General features: G+C 39.3%; 3 non-coding genes across 3 annotated transcripts; all 3 read right to left on the minus strand.

The window, feature by feature from the left end:
* Positions 1-3,790: 3,790 nt before the first annotated feature.
* On the minus strand, positions 3,791-3,862 carry Trnah-gug (transfer RNA histidin (anticodon GUG)). Its single transcript has one exon. It is a non-coding gene; the product is annotated as a tRNA-His (tRNA).
* A 4,602-nt stretch (positions 3,863-8,464) lies between these two features.
* Positions 8,465-8,536, minus strand: Trnah-gug (transfer RNA histidin (anticodon GUG)). Its single transcript has one exon. It is a non-coding gene; the product is annotated as a tRNA-His (tRNA).
* An 11,250-nt stretch (positions 8,537-19,786) lies between these two features.
* On the minus strand, positions 19,787-19,858 carry Trnah-gug (transfer RNA histidin (anticodon GUG)). The gene has a single exon. It is a non-coding gene; the product is annotated as a tRNA-His (tRNA).
* Between the last annotated feature and the right edge of the window lie 3,790 nt (positions 19,859-23,648).

Consider the following 23,648-nt stretch of genomic DNA (forward strand, 5'->3'; position numbering starts at 1 on the left):
TACCGTCGCTCGTCTGGGAAAGCTCCTCTGGAAGCATAAAACGGTCTTTTCCGCTCCAGTTGGCAAAACTAACGCCGCCAGCAGGTAGGTGGCGGCTCGATCGCAGATCAACAGGAGGGAGCAATAAGACGGAGAACGCACACTGAGATCTCACGTTTTTGTGTTGGTGCTAGTGTTGAATTGTATACACCACTAAGGAGATGACTTAGTAAGTTAGAATGACTTGAATTATCCTCGTAGCTACATTAATACTTCGTGGCTTTTTTTGTTTGTTTGCGTATTCTTACATAGATATTATAATTTCATTGCTGCTTCAGTGTTGCTTTTGGTTCTTTCAATATCTGTGGATAAACAATATCAGTGTATCTTCTTCCTTCTTCAAGGAGCAAGAAATTCATCTTAATGTCAATAAATGTGGAATGGAGTCAGCTACAAATAAATAGCTCCCAGACTATGTTATTCACATTCTGCAATACAACATTAATTTCTCTCCTTCAGACCCAGGCTTACCATCCCGCTTTCAACACCTATTATAAACTGAAGGAGTTTCTTCTGATCCTCAACACATTTCATGAATATCTGTTAATTCTGTGCACATCCCATTTTGTGCATTCCTTGAAGAAGGAAGAAGGTACACTGAAAATGTAGATTCACAAATATTTAAAGATCCAAAAGCAACACTGAAGCAACAGAGAAACTATTATACCTATGTAAGAATATGTAAAAAAAAAAGGCCACGAAGTATTAATGTAGATACGATGATAATACCAGTCATTCTAACTTAGTAAGTCATCTTCTTAGTGGTGTATATAATTCAACATTAGCACAAGGAGTTGTTCCTGACGTAACAATACGCTATGTTAAACCCCTCAATGGGGAAGGACGCACAAAAGATTTAAATAGTCTTATGCAAATTGCGTAACAATATATGTCAGAGTTTGTTTATTTTATATAGTCGGTTCCAGACAGTATACGTCATCTTCAGGCCTAGTTATCTGAAAACTCATCGCAGCTACTGTTGCGCGGCGTCAACGAAAATCAATAATATTGTGACCTTCATTATGTTACCCAGACAATTTGAAAACACAAATCACTGTGGTGTGTCCCAGACAGTACTATTCCGTCTTTTAGTAAATTATCATGCAATTACCTTCCTATTATCTTTTTTTTCCAAAATATTCGTCAAACAAATACAATGTAAGTCTAGTGTTACATGTAAGTGGGAACGAAGTAGTACTTAATTTTTTTATCTTACTGAATCCACAGCCACGGTGCTCCACCATGTTAATCACACTGAGTTTGTAGAATGTAGCTGTATTCAAAATACAAGTTGATTCTTGCTAAGAAGGAAACATCAACCACACACTGTAAATAACGCAGATTATTCTCAAAAATATACCCGTCACCAGTTTCAAACCGTCAGTTTCATCTTTAGACTGCTGTTCACATTTAGATTACATACGTTTTAGTTTACATTAGTCGTTGGCTGTTTTTCCCCTCTTGTGGCGAAAGTTCCTTGGGTCGGCGGTTTACTACGTTTTAGTGAATCACAAGTTGCGTTGCAGACGATTTGCTCGACAGAGAATGCCATTTACACGTTTACTCACCAAAAATTACGAGGATTACATTAAAAGAACCACCAGCTGGTAATTTTTCAATATATCTAAAGCATTTTTCTGTGTAATTCCACATAGTTAAAGTTTTTTTCACAAACGTATCAAGCATATTATACGCAGCTGGTTTGAATCTCATGTAACGAAAGGAATACAATCTGCGATAAATAGTTTAGAAGGAGAGAAAATTATACCGACTCAGGGAAAAAATAATGCCAAGGGCTTTCATTTTCGGTCCATGCCTACTTCTTATAAGTGCAAACGACCTCCTATGTGTAAAACGGACCTGACACTCTTTCATATGACAGATGTTGTAATTAACTCTTTTAGAGAAAAAGCAAGAGGAAACGATATTGTGAATAACATTTTTAAACAATTATTAACTGATTGTCGGTAAATGGACACTTAGTTTCGAAAAATCAACTTTAACACACCACAAGAAACGGAATTACGGAAAGTGGAAGAATATTTGGAGTTCTTGGATGTAAGAATTGATGAAAATATGAACTTGATGGAACATACTAATCTCTTCAGATATCAAAGTTTAATAAACTTTGCTCTTCACATAACTGCCGATTTCAAAAGCAATCAACATATATTTTATAAACTTCTACTCTTTGATGTCATTTGGGTTATTTTCCGGTGTAATCACCACTCAGAAAGTACATATTTTACGCATGGACCTGCTGGTGCCTGTCTCAACAAGACGGTGATCTATAAAAACATGTAAATATAGAAAAAAAAGATAGCGTATACAAAAACACACTTACTGCATTGAATAAAAAGATGGAAAATATTCGCTGATTTACAGTAGTTTTCGAATCTTCATGAGTGAATCAGTGAAAAGATTCTCGAGATTGCAGGAAATGACAGAAAATGAAAATGTATTACATGCTTGCAAAAGGAACCTTCTATGCTAATTTTACTAAGCCAGAAGGGCCTCAGAGAAAGTAAGCCAAAGCTTTTTCATACGCTCATTAATTAAAAAGAGTACCAATAACATTTAAATATATTGCACTAAACTGCATAAGAGAACTGTCGTCATCAAAACAAAACCAGTATCCAGTGCTTAGTTACAATTTTTCATTTGCTACGCTGAAGCTCCTCCGAAATCATGTTATGTGATTAAACTGTAAGTATTGACACCATTTCGTTTTACTAAGATAGTCGTCAATCAAGTAGCAGGAGATGGCTGCCAAAAAATTCCGGCTTCTTCTAATCTGTACTTTATCAAAAGCTGACCTTTTCATGGTTACAACACGCTGTCAAAAATATCTATTCTTCAATTATGGACACCGCCATATCTGTTTCCAAATATTAATATACATTATACTTGTTCTTGGTAATGTTTCCGAGAACTGAGGTGTTGACTTCGAAGAGAGACGTATTTCATGTGATACATTTGATTGAAGAATAAATGCTCCGAAAAACATCAGAAGTATATCCAGTTATATGAAGAGACCACTGCAAGGAATTCGTGAATTAGTACAATCAAAAATTCGTTTTGTGCCGGTAATTCTTGCTTGTCTTCACCAGTTACCTCAAAATAAAGCGCCGTATGGAAGCAAAGTAAGTAAAGTGTGCCATTTTTTTTGTCATCCATTCCAACGACATTCGCAGTGCGAAGGAACATTTGTTTAGATGTATCATAAGCTGTGTATGGTATTCTGTCAAAATGATTTTTCATGTATCAGGTATTACTCGAAAAAAGCTAAAACAATTAAAATCTTACATCTGTACGTCTACATATTTTAATCATGTGATCAACAGACCTTCATAGCAGCATATTAGGTTTGCTGTTTATGTTCGTGTTGTCTATAAATATTCACAATAGTGAAACAATGTCCACATGAACCATTTTCCTTGAGTATAGCTCTAATGCTCAACATCGCTCCTTTAGTATCTGAGAAGGCAAACAAAGCGTTTGGTCAGTTCCTGTTACTCTACTACTGCCTTTACCTTGCAGGCTGCAGTTCAGCATCTGGCACTCCAAGCTAATATTTATTTAACAGAATTGTGCTGATTATAACTCAATGATCCACTTGTATCATATTTGAAATACGCAGAGTGTGAATCACAGTTATTTAATGTTGGTAACCTGAATGAGCAATTTTCAAGAGACCTTTTGACTACATTAGTAACTCTGTAAAAAAGAAATACAAAAAAGAGCACTTTATTGCCGTGACCAGGATTCGAACCTGGGTTCTTGCGGCCACAACGCAATGTCCTAACCACTAGACTATCACGGCTACCGTTGCTCTTCTGGAAACACTCCTCTGGAGGAAGAAAACGGTCCTTTCCGCTCCATTTGGCAAACTAAGTCAGCCAGCAGGTAGGTGGCGTCTCGATCGCAGAGCAACAGACGAGCAGCAAGACGGAGGACACAGACTGAGATCTCGTGTCGCTATTAGTGATTCTCTAAACGTTAGCGGTAGTTAGTCGACAGTAAGAAATTCATCTTAATCTGAATAAATGTGGAATGGAGTCAGCTATAAATACGTAGCTCCCAGCCTATGTCATCCACACCCCACAATACAACATTAACTTCTTCTCCTTCAGTCCCCTGCTGACCGTCCCATTTTCAACACCTAGCATAATTTTCTGGAATTTCCCCATATTCTGAGCCCTAATCATATCATGAGTATCTGCCAATTTTGTGTACATCCCATTCTGTGCGTTCCTTAAAGAAGAAAGAAGATAGACAGGTGATGTTGACTCATAGATATTTAAACAACCAAACGGCAACACTGAAGCAGCAGAGAAACTATTATATCTATGTAAGATTATTTAAAAAATGCAACATAATACCAGTCATTGTAACATAGAAAGTCATCTCCTTAGTAGTGTATACTATTCATCATTAGCATTAGGAATTTTTGCTGACATAACAATACGCTTTATTAAATCCCTCAATGGAGAAGGACATACAAAATATTTAAATCATTGTATACAAATTGTGTAAAACTGTGTACATCAGAATACATGAATAATATTGTGATATTGATTGTGTTAATACATATCAATGTGGTGTCTCCTAGAGAGCAGAATCCCATTTTTTAGTAAATTATCATTCAATTTACCTGCTAGTATCTTTTCTTTCTAAATATTCGTTAAACAAATACAATTTTAGTATGGTGTTACATGTAAGTGGAAACTATGTACTTAATTTTTCTTATCTTAGTGAATCCACGGTGCTCTACCATGTTAATTATACATTATCCTTTTGTCGAAAACTGACAAGTTTTTTACACCATAGCTGTGTACAAAATACAATTTGATTGTTGCGAAGGAGACAACAGCAACCAGCCACTGTAAATAACGCTATTTATTCTTACAAACTGAGGCGGTACCGGTTTCAAACCGACAGTTTCATCTTTACACTGCTGTTCACATTTACATTTCATACGTTTCAGTTTACATTAGTTGACGACTGTTTTCCCTCTTGTGGTCAAAGTTCCTTGAGCCGACGGTTTACACTACTTGTTGGCTGTTTTCCCCCACCTGGCAAAAGTTCCTTGGACCGGAGATTTAATACTATTTAGTGAATTACAATTTGCGTTCTACACGTCTTGTTCGACAGAGAATGCCATTTACACATTTACTCACCAAAACGTTTGATGATTACATAAAAAGTACCACCATCTGGTAATTCTGCAACATATGTCTAAAACATTTTTTTTGTGATACTCTTGTGAAAAAACTTAAACTATATGGAATTGAACTTATTATGCAGAACTGGATTGAATCATATTTAACAAAAGGAATACAATCTCTGATAAACCAAATAGTGTGAGAAGGAGAGAAAATCATACCGACTAGGTAAAAATAAAATTCCGTTGTCTTTTATTCTCGGTCCTTTACCACTCCTTATACATTTAAACGACCTCCTATGTATAAGACGGACCTGACACTCTTTCATACAACAGGTATTATAATTAACTCTGTTAGAGAGAAAGCAAGAGAAAACGATGTTGTTAATAACATTTTTCAAAGGATTATTAAGTCATTATCGAAAAATGGACAGTTAGTTCCGATAAAACTATTTTAACACACTACAAGAAACGGAATTAGCGAAAGTGGGAGAATTTTTGGGTGTAAGAATTAATGAAAATATAAACTTGATGAAGCATACTATGCTTCTCAGACATGTAAGTTCAATAAATTTTGGTCTTCACATAAATGAAATCAATCAACACATTAAAATATTTCACAGAGTTCTACTCCTCAATGTCTTTTGGGTTACTTTCTGGTGTAATTTATCGCTTCGAAAGCACGTATTTTTTGTGTGAAACGGGAAAGTGAGAATACCATGTATGCCATGTAACGGAATTTGTCACAATGTTAAAAACTTAATAGTGGTGTCCCTAGTTATAACTTCGTTGTTCATCGATATAGCTGCAGGTGGCTCAAATGGTATTCAATGAAAAGCCACAAGATCAATGAAAACTGTTCTATATAGAGGGGCCGTTCAGTAGCTTGGAAGGTTTGGATGGAAGGCAATGAAGGTAGTATTATCGATATACTGCCTAAAATGGACGGGAAGTGCCTACTGTGCAGTTTAGATCAGATAGATGGCAGTCTTACAGATGGATGGAAGATACTGGATTTGGCAATCCCACTTACCAGCCGTTATCTGCATCAGGTTCTAATCTTGGTTACGGAAGAAGATGGATATTTTAACGAGAAATTTGCGTCAATCAGTTCTTTTTAAATTAACTTGGACATAGATTAGTCGTTGGAATTACTTGTTCCCACACAGCATCACTAACTAGGCACCTTCTGGTATAAGAAACATTTATCTCGCCGACGCTGAAACTTCATTCTTTTCAGTTCATCTTGAGTTCACAATTACGTTACCCTAGATACACTTGAACCCGTATTCTATAGTCAATCTTTGTCTAACTTTGACAGTTTTTATCTCACACACTTATCTCCTTACACTGATGCTTCAGAATCTCTCCTTCCGGTAAAGGAAGGCCCAAATTTTCTCCCCTCTCCCCCTTCCGATTTGATCAATACCTTTCATCGCCTCTGCTCTATCTTCTGTAGAAACATATTCAAAAAGCCCGTATCATCTTACATTCTGAATTGTTTATCACCAACGTATCATTTCCGTGCAAGGCTACACTCCAGACAAATATCTTCAGAGGAGGCTTCCTCACATTTAAATTAACAAACTTTTCCTTCTCAGAACCGCTATTCTTGCTATTGCCAGTCTGCACTTTATCCTATTCTCTATTCTTTCGCTGTTCAATTTTGCTACCAGTATATCAGAATTAATGTACAACGTTTAGTGTCTCATTCAATGACCATTCTTTAATTTTTCTGACTTTCACTCATAATCTCTTTTCAAGACACTGCCATGCAACTCTTTTGCTGCCTTTCCTAGAATTATTACGTCATCGGCAAACCCCAAATTTTTATTTCTTCCCCCTGAAGTTTAATTCCCTCTCCATACGTCCCTTGGTTTCCTTTACTCTTTGCTCAAAGCACAAACTGAATACAGAACAACGGTGGGGGATAGGCAACAATGCTGTCTCACTCCTTTCTCAAAAACTGCTTCCCTTGCATGTCCTATTCTTTTAACTACAGTCTGGTTTCTGCACAAGTTGCTGATAACCGATCGCTTCTTGTATTTTACTCCTGCTACATTCATAATTTCGAAGAGTGTGATGCAGATAAAACTTTCAAAAACTTTCTTTAAATCTACAAATAAATGTAGGTTTGCATTTCTTCAGTTTGTATTCGAACGTAGCTCCTAGGGTCAGTAGTACCTCTCGTATTAGTACATTTCTCCGGAATCAAACTAATGTCATCCGAAATAGGCTTATATCAGTTGATACATTATTCTGTAAACCATTCGTGTTAGTAAGTATGACATAATAAACTGATAGTTCGGTATTATCGACACCTATCAGCGCATGCTTTCACAATAATGTGAAATATTATATTCATCTTGCAGTCTGAGGCAATTTCGCCAGTCTAATGTATCTTTATAGTGGCTAGCTCTCCCAAGGAGCTCACAATTTCAAAGGGATATCGTCCTACCCAGATACCTTGTTTCGTCTAAGCTCTTGCAATGGACTGTCGCAATCTTCTCACAGTATCATCTCTCCCATACTCTTTCTATTGTATCGTTTTCAAATTTATTTTCTTTGCTTAGCCGTTATTGTATTCTCTTCATCTTTCAGTCTACTCCTGCTTTGCTTAGTTCTAGCTTGCCGTCTAAGCTCTTAATATTGATATAGTTGCTTCCCTATTCTGCAGAGGTCTCAATTTTCCCACAGGCGGCATCTATCTTCCACGTGCTCATACGTTCTTCCATAATTTTGCATTTCCTGTGTAGCCATAACCATCGGCCTTGCAGCAGTGGTTACCACAGTTGCCGTAAGATCACTGAATTTAAGCCCTGTCGATCTTGGTTAGGACTTAGACGGATCACGGCCCGGCTCTTACGACCGCAGTAACGCTTGTCGGCTTAGGATGACGTGGTAGTCGGTCGTACTCCTGGGCTTTCCGAAGCCTTTTCGGACGAAAGTTTCTCTAGCCATTGCTACTTTTCTATTCTGCACACTCTGTTTATATAGATCAGGAACAGTAAAGGGCCCCTCAGTACACGCTGCGATCTTCCTGACAGAAAGCCATGAATCGTGGAGCATAATTTAGACGATATTCCAGTTGCTCGCATTTTCATTAGCAGTCTCTTGTGAGAAACGGTGTCAAAATCATTTTCGAAGTCTAGTAACATGAAATCGATTTGAACAAAATCAATAATTAATTGTAACAAACGTAATGTATAAATGAAGTAGATAAGTGCAGCTGCCCCAGTCTTCATTAAAATATTAACCTTATGCCGTGACCAGGATTCGAACCTGGGTTCTTGCGGCCACAACGCAATGTCCTAACCACTAGACTATCACGGCCGGTGGATTCGGCGTGGGTATACTTTGCTCTTCTATTAGCGGCCGCAGAGTTGCTGACGTCACTCGGTTCCGCTAGAACGCCGACTCAGCTTTTTCCGTCCCACTGTCGTAAGGGAAACGTGGTTCGAAGTTAAGACAGTGTATAACTAACATTTCTAAAACTATTAGGAACTTTTTGACATCTAATAGCTGCAACAGTGATGTGTCTATACTAGTACAGTGAGTACAGCCTAATCATTTGTGAGCCTGTGGAGACACTGATTCGCAACAATAACATTATGATTTGAATTGCTCATAAGCGAACTAGTCTTTGGATGCTATAACATCAAAATGGAAGAAGGATGCTGGTTTCGGAATATCATACTCGCTTTCATCTATATCCTAGAGCTGACGAGTTACTTTCTTTATTTGATCATGGTGTGCTTCTCTGTGGCACTCATAATACATACTGAATACTGTGCTCAGACTCTACTAGGCTTGCTTAGGGATTAGTGACATTCTGGCGAAGTGAGGTATTGTACTGGCAGCATTTAGGGAAGAGTAGCAATGTGCGGAGTCATACTAAGAGGCCGCAGCTATCATAGAAGCGGTTTTAGAGGGCTGAAAGGGAATGACGCAGGACAAGATGGGCGTCTGTGTCGTATGCAAATGATGTTGCACCTCAGGCAGAATGTATTATCAGGTGTAAGAGTTGCTGGGAGCTTTTCGAAATCTCACTGCACTCTCGTGTGTGGGCCTTAACTCTGGGGTAGAGGTGAAATTTAGAAGTGTTTCATAATTATGAAGTCGGTGTTCGTGATCTGCAGTGATCGATAAGATAAGATTGTAGAGTTTTGTGCCTTAAGGGAGTAAGGGAGGGGATGCTGTTATTGGTGGCCAGTATTCTCTTTTTACAACACAAATGCACATGTGGATTAATATGGTTCTTTATTTACATGACCTGGATACTTATCTTCAACAGAGTCCATGTGTTGTTCAAGCTCATCCGCAATAGTCCTCTTGCAGAGAATATCGGTAACCTTGCTATTCCAAACTTTAGTCTCTCTGCTAGTCCCGCTGTGCACTGTCGTAGCCACAGTCACTCAGTAAACAAGCCCACACTACATTTAACTGGCAAGACGCCAAAGTGTACTGTGAGTCGAATGAGATCCTCCAGTCAGCGGCTGTGACCTAAACACATGCTGTCAAGAGGGCACTGGCAGCGTGTTGCTTGTTGGTATATCTCTGGTCTCTCTCGTGCTAAGGCGAGCTTGATCCAGCTCCTACTATCGATCTTCGGGCTACATCGTTGCGACCGGTGTGCTGGCGACAGCTTAAGCCAGCACAAAGATAGTATTATATTTTATATGTTTTGGATTCTAAAGATCCATAATGAGGTGATCTTTAAGAATGTAGAACATGTCGTAAAAGGTAAGCTGAAGTCTTTAATTAGATAGTGCATCTGGGCTACTAATGCAAAAAAGGTTTGATTAAAGGTAATAATTTACATTGATTTCCATGGAATATGATTTTTCCTTGTTTTGGTATACTCTCGAATTTTTTCTTGGGTGATGGGTTTTCTTCCTGGTTTTCGCGATCCGCTACACTTTTTGAAATATCTTTTTTCCGCCACCCTGGCCCTCTCTCCCACTACAGCCGCACATGACACTCACCAGCTTCACCTTTCGTGCCACTAAGTACTCGGAAAGACTGCCGAGTTATCTCTGGTGAAAGTAAAAGGAAGAAACAACCTTTGAACTATTTCATTTATGTACCTTAGAATGTATACGACTGAAATGAAATAGTAAGTCAAGGTAAAACAGATAACTGTTTGACATTTCCTCTGGCGAGTCTTCATCCACTCACCAAAAAGTGGAAAATACTTTAAATTTAGGAAATATTTTTACATGAATGTTTGTTCAAAAGTTTTATTCATTTCCTTTTCAACTTTTGAACAAACATTCATTTAAAAATATTTCCTAAATTTAAAGTATTTTCCACTTAATGTTGTGTATGTCCAGTATCCAACCGTTTTGTCTTTCATCATATTAAACGAAATTCATCTCTTTAGTAATCCTTTGTTCCTTTCTAAAGTCGTTTACGACGTATTACCAACTTAACAGAACTATATGAAAAAACAGTGGAAGATAAATAATAATAAAGGGCCTTACATTATATGATAACTCACATAACGCAGGGCAGAGAAACTTTTGAAACCCAATCTTATATTGATATTGTTTCTGTTACTTAAAACGCTCTTCTGTAACGTAAGAGATTTATCACTGTAAATTAGTTGTTTTGTTTGCTGTCATATGAAACACAAAGTGCCCATAAACCATGAATAACTCTTCTCGGCACAAGCGTGTAAGTTAGAGTCGTATTCTAATGCTTGACTTGTTGGTGTGTCACTTCCTGTGGTTCTGTACGAAAGTGATAACGTCTTCCAAGTCCAGTTACAAATTCTGATATTATTTTCGCGTATCATGTGTGCTGCGTTTTCCACAAGTTGACATTAGTCACAGTATGGAGACTGTCTCAGTTTAGCTTTGTATGATCTTTCTGGTGCGGCTATGGTTTCGTTCCACTATACACGGCTGACTCTAGTTAGTAGGACGATACTGCTAGCGTCTTTCCAAATATTCATCTAGTTACTCTCAGGATTTTTTATCCCTACTGGGTTCCGCGGCTGGTTTCTGGTAATCATAAAGGATTCTGGTATTGACTGGTGCCTCAGTAGTTCTTATATAGCCGCAGTCTTTTTATTACTTTTAGGCATAGTCCAGGCTCATGTTTGTATGCGCTACAATAATCGTTAATTATCAAGTTTTAGGATTATGTAACTCAGTCGATAACAAACGCAACCGTCTGATCACTTCGTTGCCTGTCTGTCCGAATGTTCAGACCCTTTTTTTTTCAGGAACGGGTATGAATATCAAGTTGAAGTTTGTGTCCGATACTGAAGTCTACGATCCCTTGGAAGTGTAGGAAACGTACATTCTACGACAATGAAAATCAAAAGATGCGACCATCTGAAAAAGACCTCTTTTTCTCAGAAACTGTTACAGATATTGAGTTCAAATTTATGTGAAATACAATGTCTAAGTTCTCCTGGCGGTGTAAATAAACTGACGGAAAAAATCACAACACGGGGCAATAATTAGTGTTGCCCAATGAAATTTCGGAAATGCATTTGCTGGGTATCATATGTAACCGATTAATATTGTTACATCACAAGTTCATGTAAACGCGAGGTACGCCATTGCAAATGTGAAATGGTGCTACAGTAATGAACGTCCTAAGCACCAGAATGTTGAATGTAAGCATGCAGACGTGCAAGCATTGCGTTGCACAGGTGCCGATGTCAGTTTTTGAGATGGAGTTCCATCCCTGTTCCATTTCGATGTACAATACAGGGACATTAACGCTGTTGGTGAATGACGTTGGAGTTGTCATCGGATGATGCCTAAAATGTGCTCGATTGGAGACATATCTGGTGATAGAGCAGGCCAAGGCAACGTGTCGACACACTGTGGAGCCTGCTGAGTTAAAAAAAGCAGTATGTGGGCGAGCATTATCCTGTTGGAAAACACCCTCTGCAATACCCTTAATGAATGGCAGCAAAACAGGTCGAATCGACAGACTGACGTACATGTTTTGAGGTCAGGGTGCGTGGATAATCACGAGAGAGCTCCTCTTGTCGTACGAAATCGCATCCCAGACTATAACTCCAGGCGTAGGTTCAGTATGTCTAGCGAGCAGAAAAGACAGTTTCAGGCCCTCAACTGGCGTCCCTGCAACCAACACATGGCCATCACTGGCACCGAGGCAGAACCAACGTTCATCAGAACACCACAGATCTCTATCCTGCCCTCCAATGAGCTCTCGCTACACATCACTAAAGTCCAAAATGGCGGCGGTTTGGGGTCAGTGGAATGCACGCTATAGGGCATCTGCCTCGGAGCTGTGCGCCGAACACGGTTGTCTTCCCTCTGGTAGTGCCATGTGGCCAACACGAGCCGTGTGTTTCTTCGACCGTACATTCTCATGATCACCGCTGCCAACAATCATGAATAATGGCTACATTCCTGCCAAGTCTTTCTGCAATATCGCAAAAGGAAAATCCAGCTTCTCTTAGCCCTATTACAAGACCTCTTTCGAACTCAGTGAGGTGTTGATACCGGCGTCTTGACTAACAACTCAGGATGTCCAATGTCAAAGGTAACTAAAGCTCAAGGCCGTTACAGCGTGCATTTAAAGCAAACTTAATTTGCATCATCAGAGTGACGCCATTAGCGCCACTCCTATGCTACTTGTGACTAATTTGAATAGACATCATCTTTATGATATAGGGCAACTGCCTTGCCGCAATGGATACACTGGTTCCCCTCAGATCGCCCAAGTTACGCGCTGTCGTGTGTGGCCGGCACTTGGATGGGTAACCATCCGGGCCGCCATGCGCTGTTGGCATTTTTCGGGGTGCACTCAGCCTCTTGATGTTAACTGAGGAGCTACTCGACCGAATATTAGCGGCTTCAGTCAAAGAAAAACATCATAACGACCAGGAGAGCGGTGTGCTGACCACATGCCCCTTCTATCCGAATCCTCAGATGAGGATGACATTGCGGCCGGATAGTCCCAATGGGCCACATGTGGCCTGAAGACGGAGTGCTTTTCAGATATAGAAATATGCCTAGCAGCTTCCCTCCTTTACGTTGCACAACTGCTCGTTGGTGTTTCCTTTACTGCTTGCTCAATATACAGATTGAATAACATCGGGGAGACACTACATCCCTGTCTCACTCCCTTCCCAACCACTGCTTCCCTTTCATGCCCCTCGACTCTTATAACTGCCATCTGGTTTCTGTACAAATTGTAAATAGCCTTTCGCTCCCTATATTTTACCCCTGTCACCTTCAGAATTTGAAAGAGACTATTCCAGTCAACATTGTCAAAAGCTTTCTCTAAGTCTACAAATGCTAGAAACGTGGGTTTGCCGTTCCTTAATCTAGCTTCTAAGATAAGTCGTAGGGTCAGTATTGCCTCACGTGTTCCAGTGTTTCTACGGAATCCAAAGTGATCTTCCTCGAGGTCGGCTTCTACTAGTTTTTCCATTCGTCTGTAAAAAATTCGTGTTAGTATTTTGCAGCTGTGACTTATTAAACTGATAGTTCGGTAATTTTCACATCTGTCAACACCTGCTTTCTTTGGGATTGGAATTATTATATTCTTCTTGAGGGTATTTCGCCTGTCTCATACATCTTGCTCACCAGATGGTAGAGTTTTGTCAGGACTGGCTCTCCCAAGGCCATCAGTAGTTCCAATGGAATGTTGCCTACTCCGGGGGCCTTGTTTCGACTCAGGTCTTTCAGTGCTCTGTCAAACTCTACACGCAGTATCGTACCTCCCATTTCGTCTTCATCTACATCCTCTTCCATATCCATAATATTGTCCTCAAATACATCGCCTCCTTCCACCTTACTGCTTTCCCTTCTTTGCTTAGAACTGGGTTTCCATCTGAGCTCTTGATGTTCATACAAGTGGTTCTCTTATCTCCAAAGGTCTCTTTAATTTTCCTTTAGGCAGTCTCTATCTTACCCCTAGTGAGATAAGCCTCTACATCCCTACATTTGTCCTCTAGCCATCCCTGCTTAGCCATTTTGCACTTCCTGTCGATCTTATTTTTGAGACGTCTGTATTCCTTTTTGCCTCCTTCATTTACTGCATTTTTATATTTCTCCTTTCATCAATTAAATTCAATATTTCTTCAGTTACCCAAGGATTTCTACATCCCTCAAAGCTACCCATTCTTCTTCTACTGTATTTCTTTCCCCCATTCCTGTCAATTGCTTCCTTATGCTCTCCCAGAAACTCTGTACAACCTCTGGTTCTTTTAGTTTATCCATGTCCCATCTCCTTAAATTCCCAACTTTTTGCAGTTTCTTCAGTTTTAATCTACAGGTCATTACCAATAGATTGTGGTCAGAGTCCACATCTGCCCCTGGAAATGTCTTACAATTTAAAACCTGGTTCCTAAATCTCTGTCTTACGATTATATAATCTATCTGACACATTTTAGTATCTCCAGGCTTCTTACATTTATACAGCCTTCTTTTATGATTCTTGAACCAAGTGTTACCTATGATTAAGTTGTGTTCTGTGCAAAATTCTACCAAGCGGCTTCCTCTTTCATTTCTTTGCCCCAGTCCATATTCACCTACTACGTTTCCTTCTCTCCCTTTTCCTACTACCGGATTCCAGTCACCTTTGCCTATTAAATTTTCATCTCCCTTCACTATCTGAATAATTTCTTTCATTTGATCAAACATTTCTTGAATTTCTTCGTCATCTGCAGAGCTAGTTGGCATATAAACTTGTATTACTGTAGTAGGTGTGGGCTTCGTGTCTATCTTGGCCACAATAATGCGTTCACTATGCTGTTTGTAGTAGCTTACCCGCATTCCTATTTTCCTATTCATTATTAAACCTACTACTACATTACCCCTATTTGATTTTGTGTTTATAACCCTGTAGTCACCTGACCAGAAGTCTTGTTCCTCCTGCCACCGAACTTCACTAATTCCCACTATATCTAACTTTAACCTATCCATTTCCCTTTTTAAATTTTCTAACCTACCTGCCCGATTAAGGGATCTGACATTCCACGCTCCGATCCGTAGAACGCCAGTTTTCTTTCTCCTGATAACGACATCCTCTTGAGTAGTCCCCGCCCGGAGATCCGAATGGGGGACTATTTTACCTCCGGAATATTTTACCCAGGAGGACGCCATCATCATTTAATCATACAGTAAAGCTGCATGCCCTCGGGAAAAATTACGGCTGTAGTTTCCCCTTGCTTTCAGCCGTTCGCAGTACCAGCACAGCAAGGCCGTTTTGGTTATTGTTACAAGGCCAGATCAGTCAATCATCCAGACTGTTGGCCCTGCAACAACTGAAAAGGCTGCTGCCCCTCTTCAGGAACCACACGTTTGTGTGGCCTCTCAACAGATACCCCTCCATTGTGGTTGCACCTACGGTACGGCTATCTGTATCGCTGAGGCACGCAAGCCTCCCCACCAACGGCAAGGTCCACGTTTCATGGGGGGAGGAAGCGTAAGTTTAAGTTAGATTAATTAGTGTGTAAGCCTAGGAACCGATGATCTCAGCAGTTTGATGCCCTTTGGAACTGACCACTAATTCCAAAAATCTCCCCCCCCCCCCTCCTTATCAGGTTGGTTATCTGGAGCAGGTGAGAACATGCAAGTCACCGAAGTGGCATCCAATAGAAAAATTCGCACCAGGCCATTGAACCACGGGAAACTATGATTATTATCTTCATACATAAGAACACGAGTCCTTTTAGCCCTTTCCGGCTTTTTCTATTACATCATTTACTCTTGTTGCAGTATATGCTACAAGACCTTCGCTAGTTCAAATGGCTCTAATAACTATGGGACTTTACATCTGAGGTCATGAATCCCCTAGACTTAGAACTAATTAAACCTAACAAATCTAAGAACATCACACACATCCATGTCCTAGGCAGGATGCGAACCTGCGACCGCAGCAGCAGCTCGATTCCGGACTGAAGCGCCTAGAACCGCTCGACCACAACGGCCGGCCCTTCGCTAGTCATTCTACTATTTCTCTTCCGGCGTCACAGTGTTTTATTGCTGCCTGTGTGCTGTTTTATTCCCCTTGGCCCTTTCTCAGCACAGTTTTTTATTTCTTTTTTTCCCCTCTGCATGTCTCCCTCATCACATGGTAATGACGTATGTTCCGAGTAATTTTGTCCTTCCTTCGGACTTTTCTTCGTCCACCGTCCACGCGGACTAAGGCCGTTATTTTCGATTTAAAAGGCTTTATTTTGATGATGTTGGCCGGGAGTTTATCTTATTTTTATACAGGTCTGCCAAGTAAGAAAAATTAAATTCTGTTATTTGTTTTCGCCAACTTTGGTCTTTCGCATACTGTGTAATACATTAGAGAATTAAAGGTTGTACCTGTTTGGTCCTACGGACTATTCACCCCTTATACTTAGCTTGTGAGTGTAGTCTTTCAAAGACGTTCTTAAAATATCAGTTTTCAAACTTATTCATTCTTCGATGAGTTCTGAGTCGCAAACATACTGCATTTGCATCTTCGTTTGACAAAATTACCACCGTGTCAGTAGTGGGCTAATGTCCGCTTCGGCCATGTTATGTATTGGTGGGGGAAAACAGAGTCCACCAACGCTCTAGTTTGGTTAGCGTGAGCATGTAGTGGCAGCGGTAGTGCTGTGAATTAGTGTCATCCGTGCGGATGTCGATGTGATAGTGACACACGTATAAATACTCTTGGTGTATTCGTCTGCGTGCATCAGTCCCTCTCCGGTGCCCGGGCTGTATAGCACCCGTCGGATTGCGAAGCGTCAGTGTTAAGGCCGAGTGGAGCGCAGCCTACGTCACCAGCAGCACCGGCATCAGCTCTGATACCACCGCCCACTTGGGGTTCAAATGGTTCAAATGGCTCTGAGCACTATGCGACTTAACATCTGTGGTCATCAGTCGCCTACAACTTAGAACTAATTAAACCTAACTAACCTAAGGACACCACACACATCCATGCCCGAGGCAGGATTCGAACCTGCGACCGTAGCAGTCGCGCGGTTCCGGACTGGGCGCCTAGAACCGCGAGACCACCGCGGCCGGCCGGCCACTTGGGGGCATCGTCTCCGGCGGAGGTGCGTGCGTGACGTCGCCGACTGCGGAAATAGAACAGGCATCAGCAACATCGGCGTCTGTACGTGCACGTGAATACCAAGAAAGTGGTAATAGACGAACTTCAGGATATAATAAAATACAGCGTGCATCAAAAAGAATCATCCGATTTGGCACATCTATATCTCTGAAACTAATAAAGATATACAATAAATTTTATATTTTAGTGAATGGGAAACTCGAAAAGTTTTTCTTTTCATACCTTTTCAAAGGTATTCAATAGGACCCCCTTGAATGTACGGCATATGTCACCGCAGTATTCAAATTGTGCTCACACTACAACAAGCATGTCTTGAGTTACAGCTTCCACAATTGCTGTTATGTGATGTCTTAGTTCACTCATTGTTGCTAGTAACGGAGGCACAAAAACAGAGTCTTTTTATAAACCGCCAAAAGAAATAATCACACACATCCAGGTCCAGTGAGCCTGCAGACCAGTAAACTAAGGTTGAATCATCTGGTCCAATGCGATCGATCCATCGTTCAGTAATCCTTTGATTCAAAAATTCTCGCACTTCCAGATGCCATTGTGGCGGTGCCCAATCCTGTGTGTAAATAAAGTCGTTCGAATCAGTCTCCAGCTGTGGGAAAAGGACGTTCTCAAGAATATCGAGATATGTGCTTCCTGTAACAGTGTCTCGGTTAAGGAATATTTATCATATTCCTTTTCCCGTGAAACTGCACAAAACGCATTAAATTTTGGAGAGGCCCTCTCATGTTGTTCCATACCCCGTATTTTTACCTTATGGTGGTTCACCTTTCCATTTAAATGGAATGTTACCTCGTGATGAAACACTAAGCGTGAAGCTGAATTGTCATCTTCAATTTTGTCATCTTCACAAAGAGCTCGCAATATCTGAATTTTGTATGGTTTCATGTGTGGACGTCGATGCAACACACGCCAGGCGAACATGGGGGGCAAGTAGAGCTGTCGAGCTTGACGGCGACTGGATTTCTGCTGACTGCTTGTGAATCTGTGGTGTATGCGTTAGATATCTGAGTCAGAGACTTGGGGAAGGTCCGGCGATTTGCCTTTACGCAATCAACCTGTTTGTCGCAATTGTTAATTACATCGTCTAATGCTCTGTTCTGTAGGAGGATCCACACCATACCTAACATGAAAGTCACACTGAACAGTTATTACTGACCCGTACTGCGCAAAACGTAGATCACAAAACACTCTCTGTTGTCCCGACACCATTTTTACTAGAACTGAAGTGGGTGCATGCTGCTGATACCTAGAGAGTACCATAGAATACTCGAGAATTTGCTCTTTTCAACAGTTTGTTGTTCACGCACATATCTCAGATAACATAATAATTTTGACATTTTAGTAACTGGATTTTTTTATACGCCCTGTACACTGCGTAATTACGCAAAACCTCGAAAGCTATGGCAGCAAAAATACTAAAGTTAAAATAAAATTCACTCATTAGGCCACATCATACACAAAACTGATGCGGCGACTAGAACAATAAGAAAATAAAATGGCACGCTTAGTTAGACTTTTCCATTTGCTCCACTGAAGCTGTTTCGAAATGGGTTGTTACACTACATTCATGTTATGTGATTTAACTTTAAGTATTGACACCATTTCGTTTTGCTAAGAAATTCGTCACTGATGTAGAAGGAAATGGCTGCCAAAATATTCCTTAGGATTCTTATAATTTGCACTTTATCAATAACTGACGTTTATATGGTTACTGGCACGCTGTCTGAAATATCTATTCCTGAATTATGTACACCACTGTATGTGATTCCAAATTTTAATATAGATTCCTCTTGTTCTTGGTATTGTATCCGAGAACTGAGGCGTTGATTTCAAAGAAAGACATAGTTCATGTGATATATTTAATTGAAGAATAAATTACTGAGAAGCAGCACTAGTATATTCAGTTATCTGAAGAGACTACTACAAGGAATTCATTAAATGGTACCACGAATAATTTGTTTGGACACGGTAATTCTTGCATGTCTTTACCAAATCCGTCAAAGTAAGGCACCGTATGGAAGAAACATATGATATTTTTTATGTCTTCTATATCCAATGACATTCGCACTGCGAAGAAACATTTTTCTAGATGTGTCGTAAGTTTTGTACGGTGTCACGTCCAAATGATATTTCATGTGTCAGGTATTATTCGATAAAAACAAACACATTCAAAATCTTATACATGTACGTCCGCAGTTTTTATACATTTGGTGAACAGGTCTTTCTAGCAGTTTACTAGATTTCTTTTTATGTTTGTGTTATCTATAACTATTCACAATACTCCAATAATATCCATAATATGCCATTTTTGTTGAATATAGTTCTATTGCTGTATCGGAAAAGGGAAACAATGCATTTGGGTGGTTCCTCCTATTCAATTACTGCCTTTAGCAAGCAACTGTGAATCGCAACTGTTTAATGTTGGTAGCCCTGATGAGCAATTTCCAGTTGTTACAGTTAGAAGAGACCTTTGTACTACATTAGTAACTCTGTAAAAAAGAAATACAAAATTGAGCACTATATTGCCGTGACCAGGATTCGAACCTGGGTTCTTGCGGCCACAACGCAATGTCCTAACCACTAGACTATCACGGCTACCGTCGCTCGTCTGGGAAAGCTCCTCTGGAAGCATAAAACGGTCTTTTCCGCTCCAGTTGGCAAAACTAACGCCGCCAGCAGGTAGGTGGCGGCTCGATCGCAGATCAACAGGAGGGAGCAATAAGACGGAGAACGCACACTGAGATCTCACGTTTTTGTGTTGGTGCTAGTGTTGAATTGTATACACCACTAAGGAGATGACTTAGTAAGTTAGAATGACTTGAATTATCCTCGTAGCTACATTAATACTTCGTGGCTTTTTTTGTTTGTTTGCGTATTCTTACATAGATATTATAATTTCATTGCTGCTTCAGTGTTGCTTTTGGTTCTTTCAATATCTGTGGATAAACAATATCAGTGTATCTTCTTCCTTCTTCAAGGAGCAAGAAATTCATCTTAATGTCAATAAATGTGGAATGGAGTCAGCTACAAATAAATAGCTCCCAGACTATGTTATTCACATTCTGCAATACAACATTAATTTCTCTCCTTCAGACCCAGGCTTACCATCCCGCTTTCAACACCTATTATAAACTGAAGGAGTTTCTTCTGATCCTCAACACATTTCATGAATATCTGTTAATTCTGTGCACATCCCATTTTGTGCATTCCTTGAAGAAGGAAGAAGGTACACTGAAAATGTAGATTCACAAATATTTAAAGATCCAAAAGCAACACTGAAGCAACAGAGAAACTATTATACCTATGTAAGAATATGTAAAAAAAAAAGGCCACGAAGTATTAATGTAGATACGATGATAATACCAGTCATTCTAACTTAGTAAGTCATCTTCTTAGTGGTGTATATAATTCAACATTAGCACAAGGAGTTGTTCCTGACGTAACAATACGCTATGTTAAACCCCTCAATGGGGAAGGACGCACAAAAGATTTAAATAGTCTTATGCAAATTGCGTAACAATATATGTCAGAGTTTGTTTATTTTATATAGTCGGTTCCAGACAGTATACGTCATCTTCAGGCCTAGTTATCTGAAAACTCATCGCAGCTACTGTTGCGCGGCGTCAACGAAAATCAATAATATTGTGACCTTCATTATGTTACCCAGACAATTTGAAAACACAAATCACTGTGGTGTGTCCCAGACAGTACTATTCCGTCTTTTAGTAAATTATCATGCAATTACCTTCCTATTATCTTTTTTTTCCAAAATATTCGTCAAACAAATACAATGTAAGTCTAGTGTTACATGTAAGTGGGAACGAAGTAGTACTTAATTTTTTTATCTTACTGAATCCACAGCCACGGTGCTCCACCATGTTAATCACACTGAGTTTGTAGAATGTAGCTGTATTCAAAATACAAGTTGATTCTTGCTAAGAAGGAAACATCAACCACACACTGTAAATAACGCAGATTATTCTCAAAAATATACCCGTCACCAGTTTCAAACCGTCAGTTTCATCTTTAGACTGCTGTTCACATTTAGATTACATACGTTTTAGTTTACATTAGTCGTTGGCTGTTTTTCCCCTCTTGTGGCGAAAGTTCCTTGGGTCGGCGGTTTACTACGTTTTAGTGAATCACAAGTTGCGTTGCAGACGATTTGCTCGACAGAGAATGCCATTTACACGTTTACTCACCAAAAATTACGAGGATTACATTAAAAGAACCACCAGCTGGTAATTTTTCAATATATCTAAAGCATTTTTCTGTGTAATTCCACATAGTTAAAGTTTTTTTCACAAACGTATCAAGCATATTATACGCAACTGGTTTGAATCTCATGTAACGAAAGGAATACAATCTGCGATAAATAGTTTAGAAGGAGAGAAAATTATACCGACTCAGGGAAAAAATAATGCCAAGGGCTTTCATTTTCGGTCCATGCCTACTTCTTATAAGTGCAAACGACCTCCTATGTGTAAAACGGACCTGACACTCTTTCATATGACAGATGTTGTAATTAACTCTTTTAGAGAAAAAGCAAGAGGAAACGATATTGTGAATAACATTTTTAAACAATTATTAACTGATTGTCGGTAAATGGACACTTAGTTTCGAAAAATCAACTTTAACACACCACAAGAAACGGAATTACGGAAAGTGGAAGAATATTTGGAGTTCTTGGATGTAAGAATTGATGAAAATATGAACTTGATGGAACATACTAATCTCTTCAGATATCAAAGTTTAATAAACTTTGCTCTTCACATAACTGCCGATTTCAAAAGCAATCAACATATATTTTATAAACTTCTACTCTTTGATGTCATTTGGGTTATTTTCCGGTGTAATCACCACTCAGAAAGTACATATTTTACGCATGGACCTGCTGGTGCCTGTCTCAACAAGACGGTGATCTATAAAAACATGTAAATATAGAAAAAAAAGATAGCGTATACAAAAACACACTTACTGCATTGAATAAAAAGATGGAAAATATTCGCTGATTTACAGTAGTTTTCGAATCTTCATGAGTGAATCAGTGAAAAGATTCTCGAGATTGCAGGAAATGACAGAAAATGAAAATGTATTACATGCTTGCAAAAGGAACCTTCTATGCTAATTTTACTAAGCCAGAAGGGCCTCAGAGAAAGTAAGCCAAAGCTTTTTCATACGCTCATTAATTAAAAAGAGTACCAATAACATTTAAATATATTGCACTAAACTGCATAAGAGAACTGTCGTCATCAAAACAAAACCAGTATCCAGTGCTTAGTTACAATTTTTCATTTGCTACGCTGAAGCTCCTCCGAAATCATGTTATGTGATTAAACTGTAAGTATTGACACCATTTCGTTTTACTAAGATAGTCGTCAATCAAGTAGCAGGAGATGGCTGCCAAAAAATTCCGGCTTCTTCTAATCTGTACTTTATCAAAAGCTGACCTTTTCATGGTTACAACACGCTGTCAAAAATATCTATTCTTCAATTATGGACACCGCCATATCTGTTTCCAAATATTAATATACATTATACTTGTTCTTGGTAATGTTTCCGAGAACTGAGGTGTTGACTTCGAAGAGAGACGTATTTCATGTGATACATTTGATTGAAGAATAAATGCTCCGAAAAACATCAGAAGTATATCCAGTTATATGAAGAGACCACTGCAAGGAATTCGTGAATTAGTACAATCAAAAATTCGTTTTGTGCCGGTAATTCTTGCTTGTCTTCACCAGTTACCTCAAAATAAAGCGCCGTATGGAAGCAAAGTAAGTAAAGTGTGCCATTTTTTTTGTCATCCATTCCAACGACATTCGCAGTGCGAAGGAACATTTGTTTAGATGTATCATAAGCTGTGTATGGTATTCTGTCAAAATGATTTTTCATGTATCAGGTATTACTCGAAAAAAGCTAAAACAATTAAAATCTTACATCTGTACGTCTACATATTTTAATCATGTGATCAACAGACCTTCATAGCAGCATATTAGGTTTGCTGTTTATGTTCGTGTTGTCTATAAATATTCACAATAGTGAAACAATGTCCACATGAACCATTTTCCTTGAGTATAGCTCTAATGCTCAACATCGCTCCTTTAGTATCTGAGAAGGCAAACAAAGCGTTTGGTCAGTTCCTGTTACTCTACTACTGCCTTTACCTTGCAGGCTGCAGTTCAGCATCTGGCACTCCAAGCTAATATTTATTTAACAGAATTGTGCTGATTATAACTCAATGATCCACTTGTATCATATTTGAAATACGCAGAGTGTGAATCACAGTTATTTAATGTTGGTAACCTGAATGAGCAATTTTCAAGAGACCTTTTGACTACATTAGTAACTCTGTAAAAAAGAAATACAAAAAAGAGCACTTTAT

This window comes from Schistocerca gregaria, chromosome 2, assembly GCF_023897955.1.
Source record: "Schistocerca gregaria isolate iqSchGreg1 chromosome 2, iqSchGreg1.2, whole genome shotgun sequence".
Taxonomy (NCBI): Eukaryota; Metazoa; Arthropoda; class Insecta; order Orthoptera; family Acrididae; genus Schistocerca; species Schistocerca gregaria.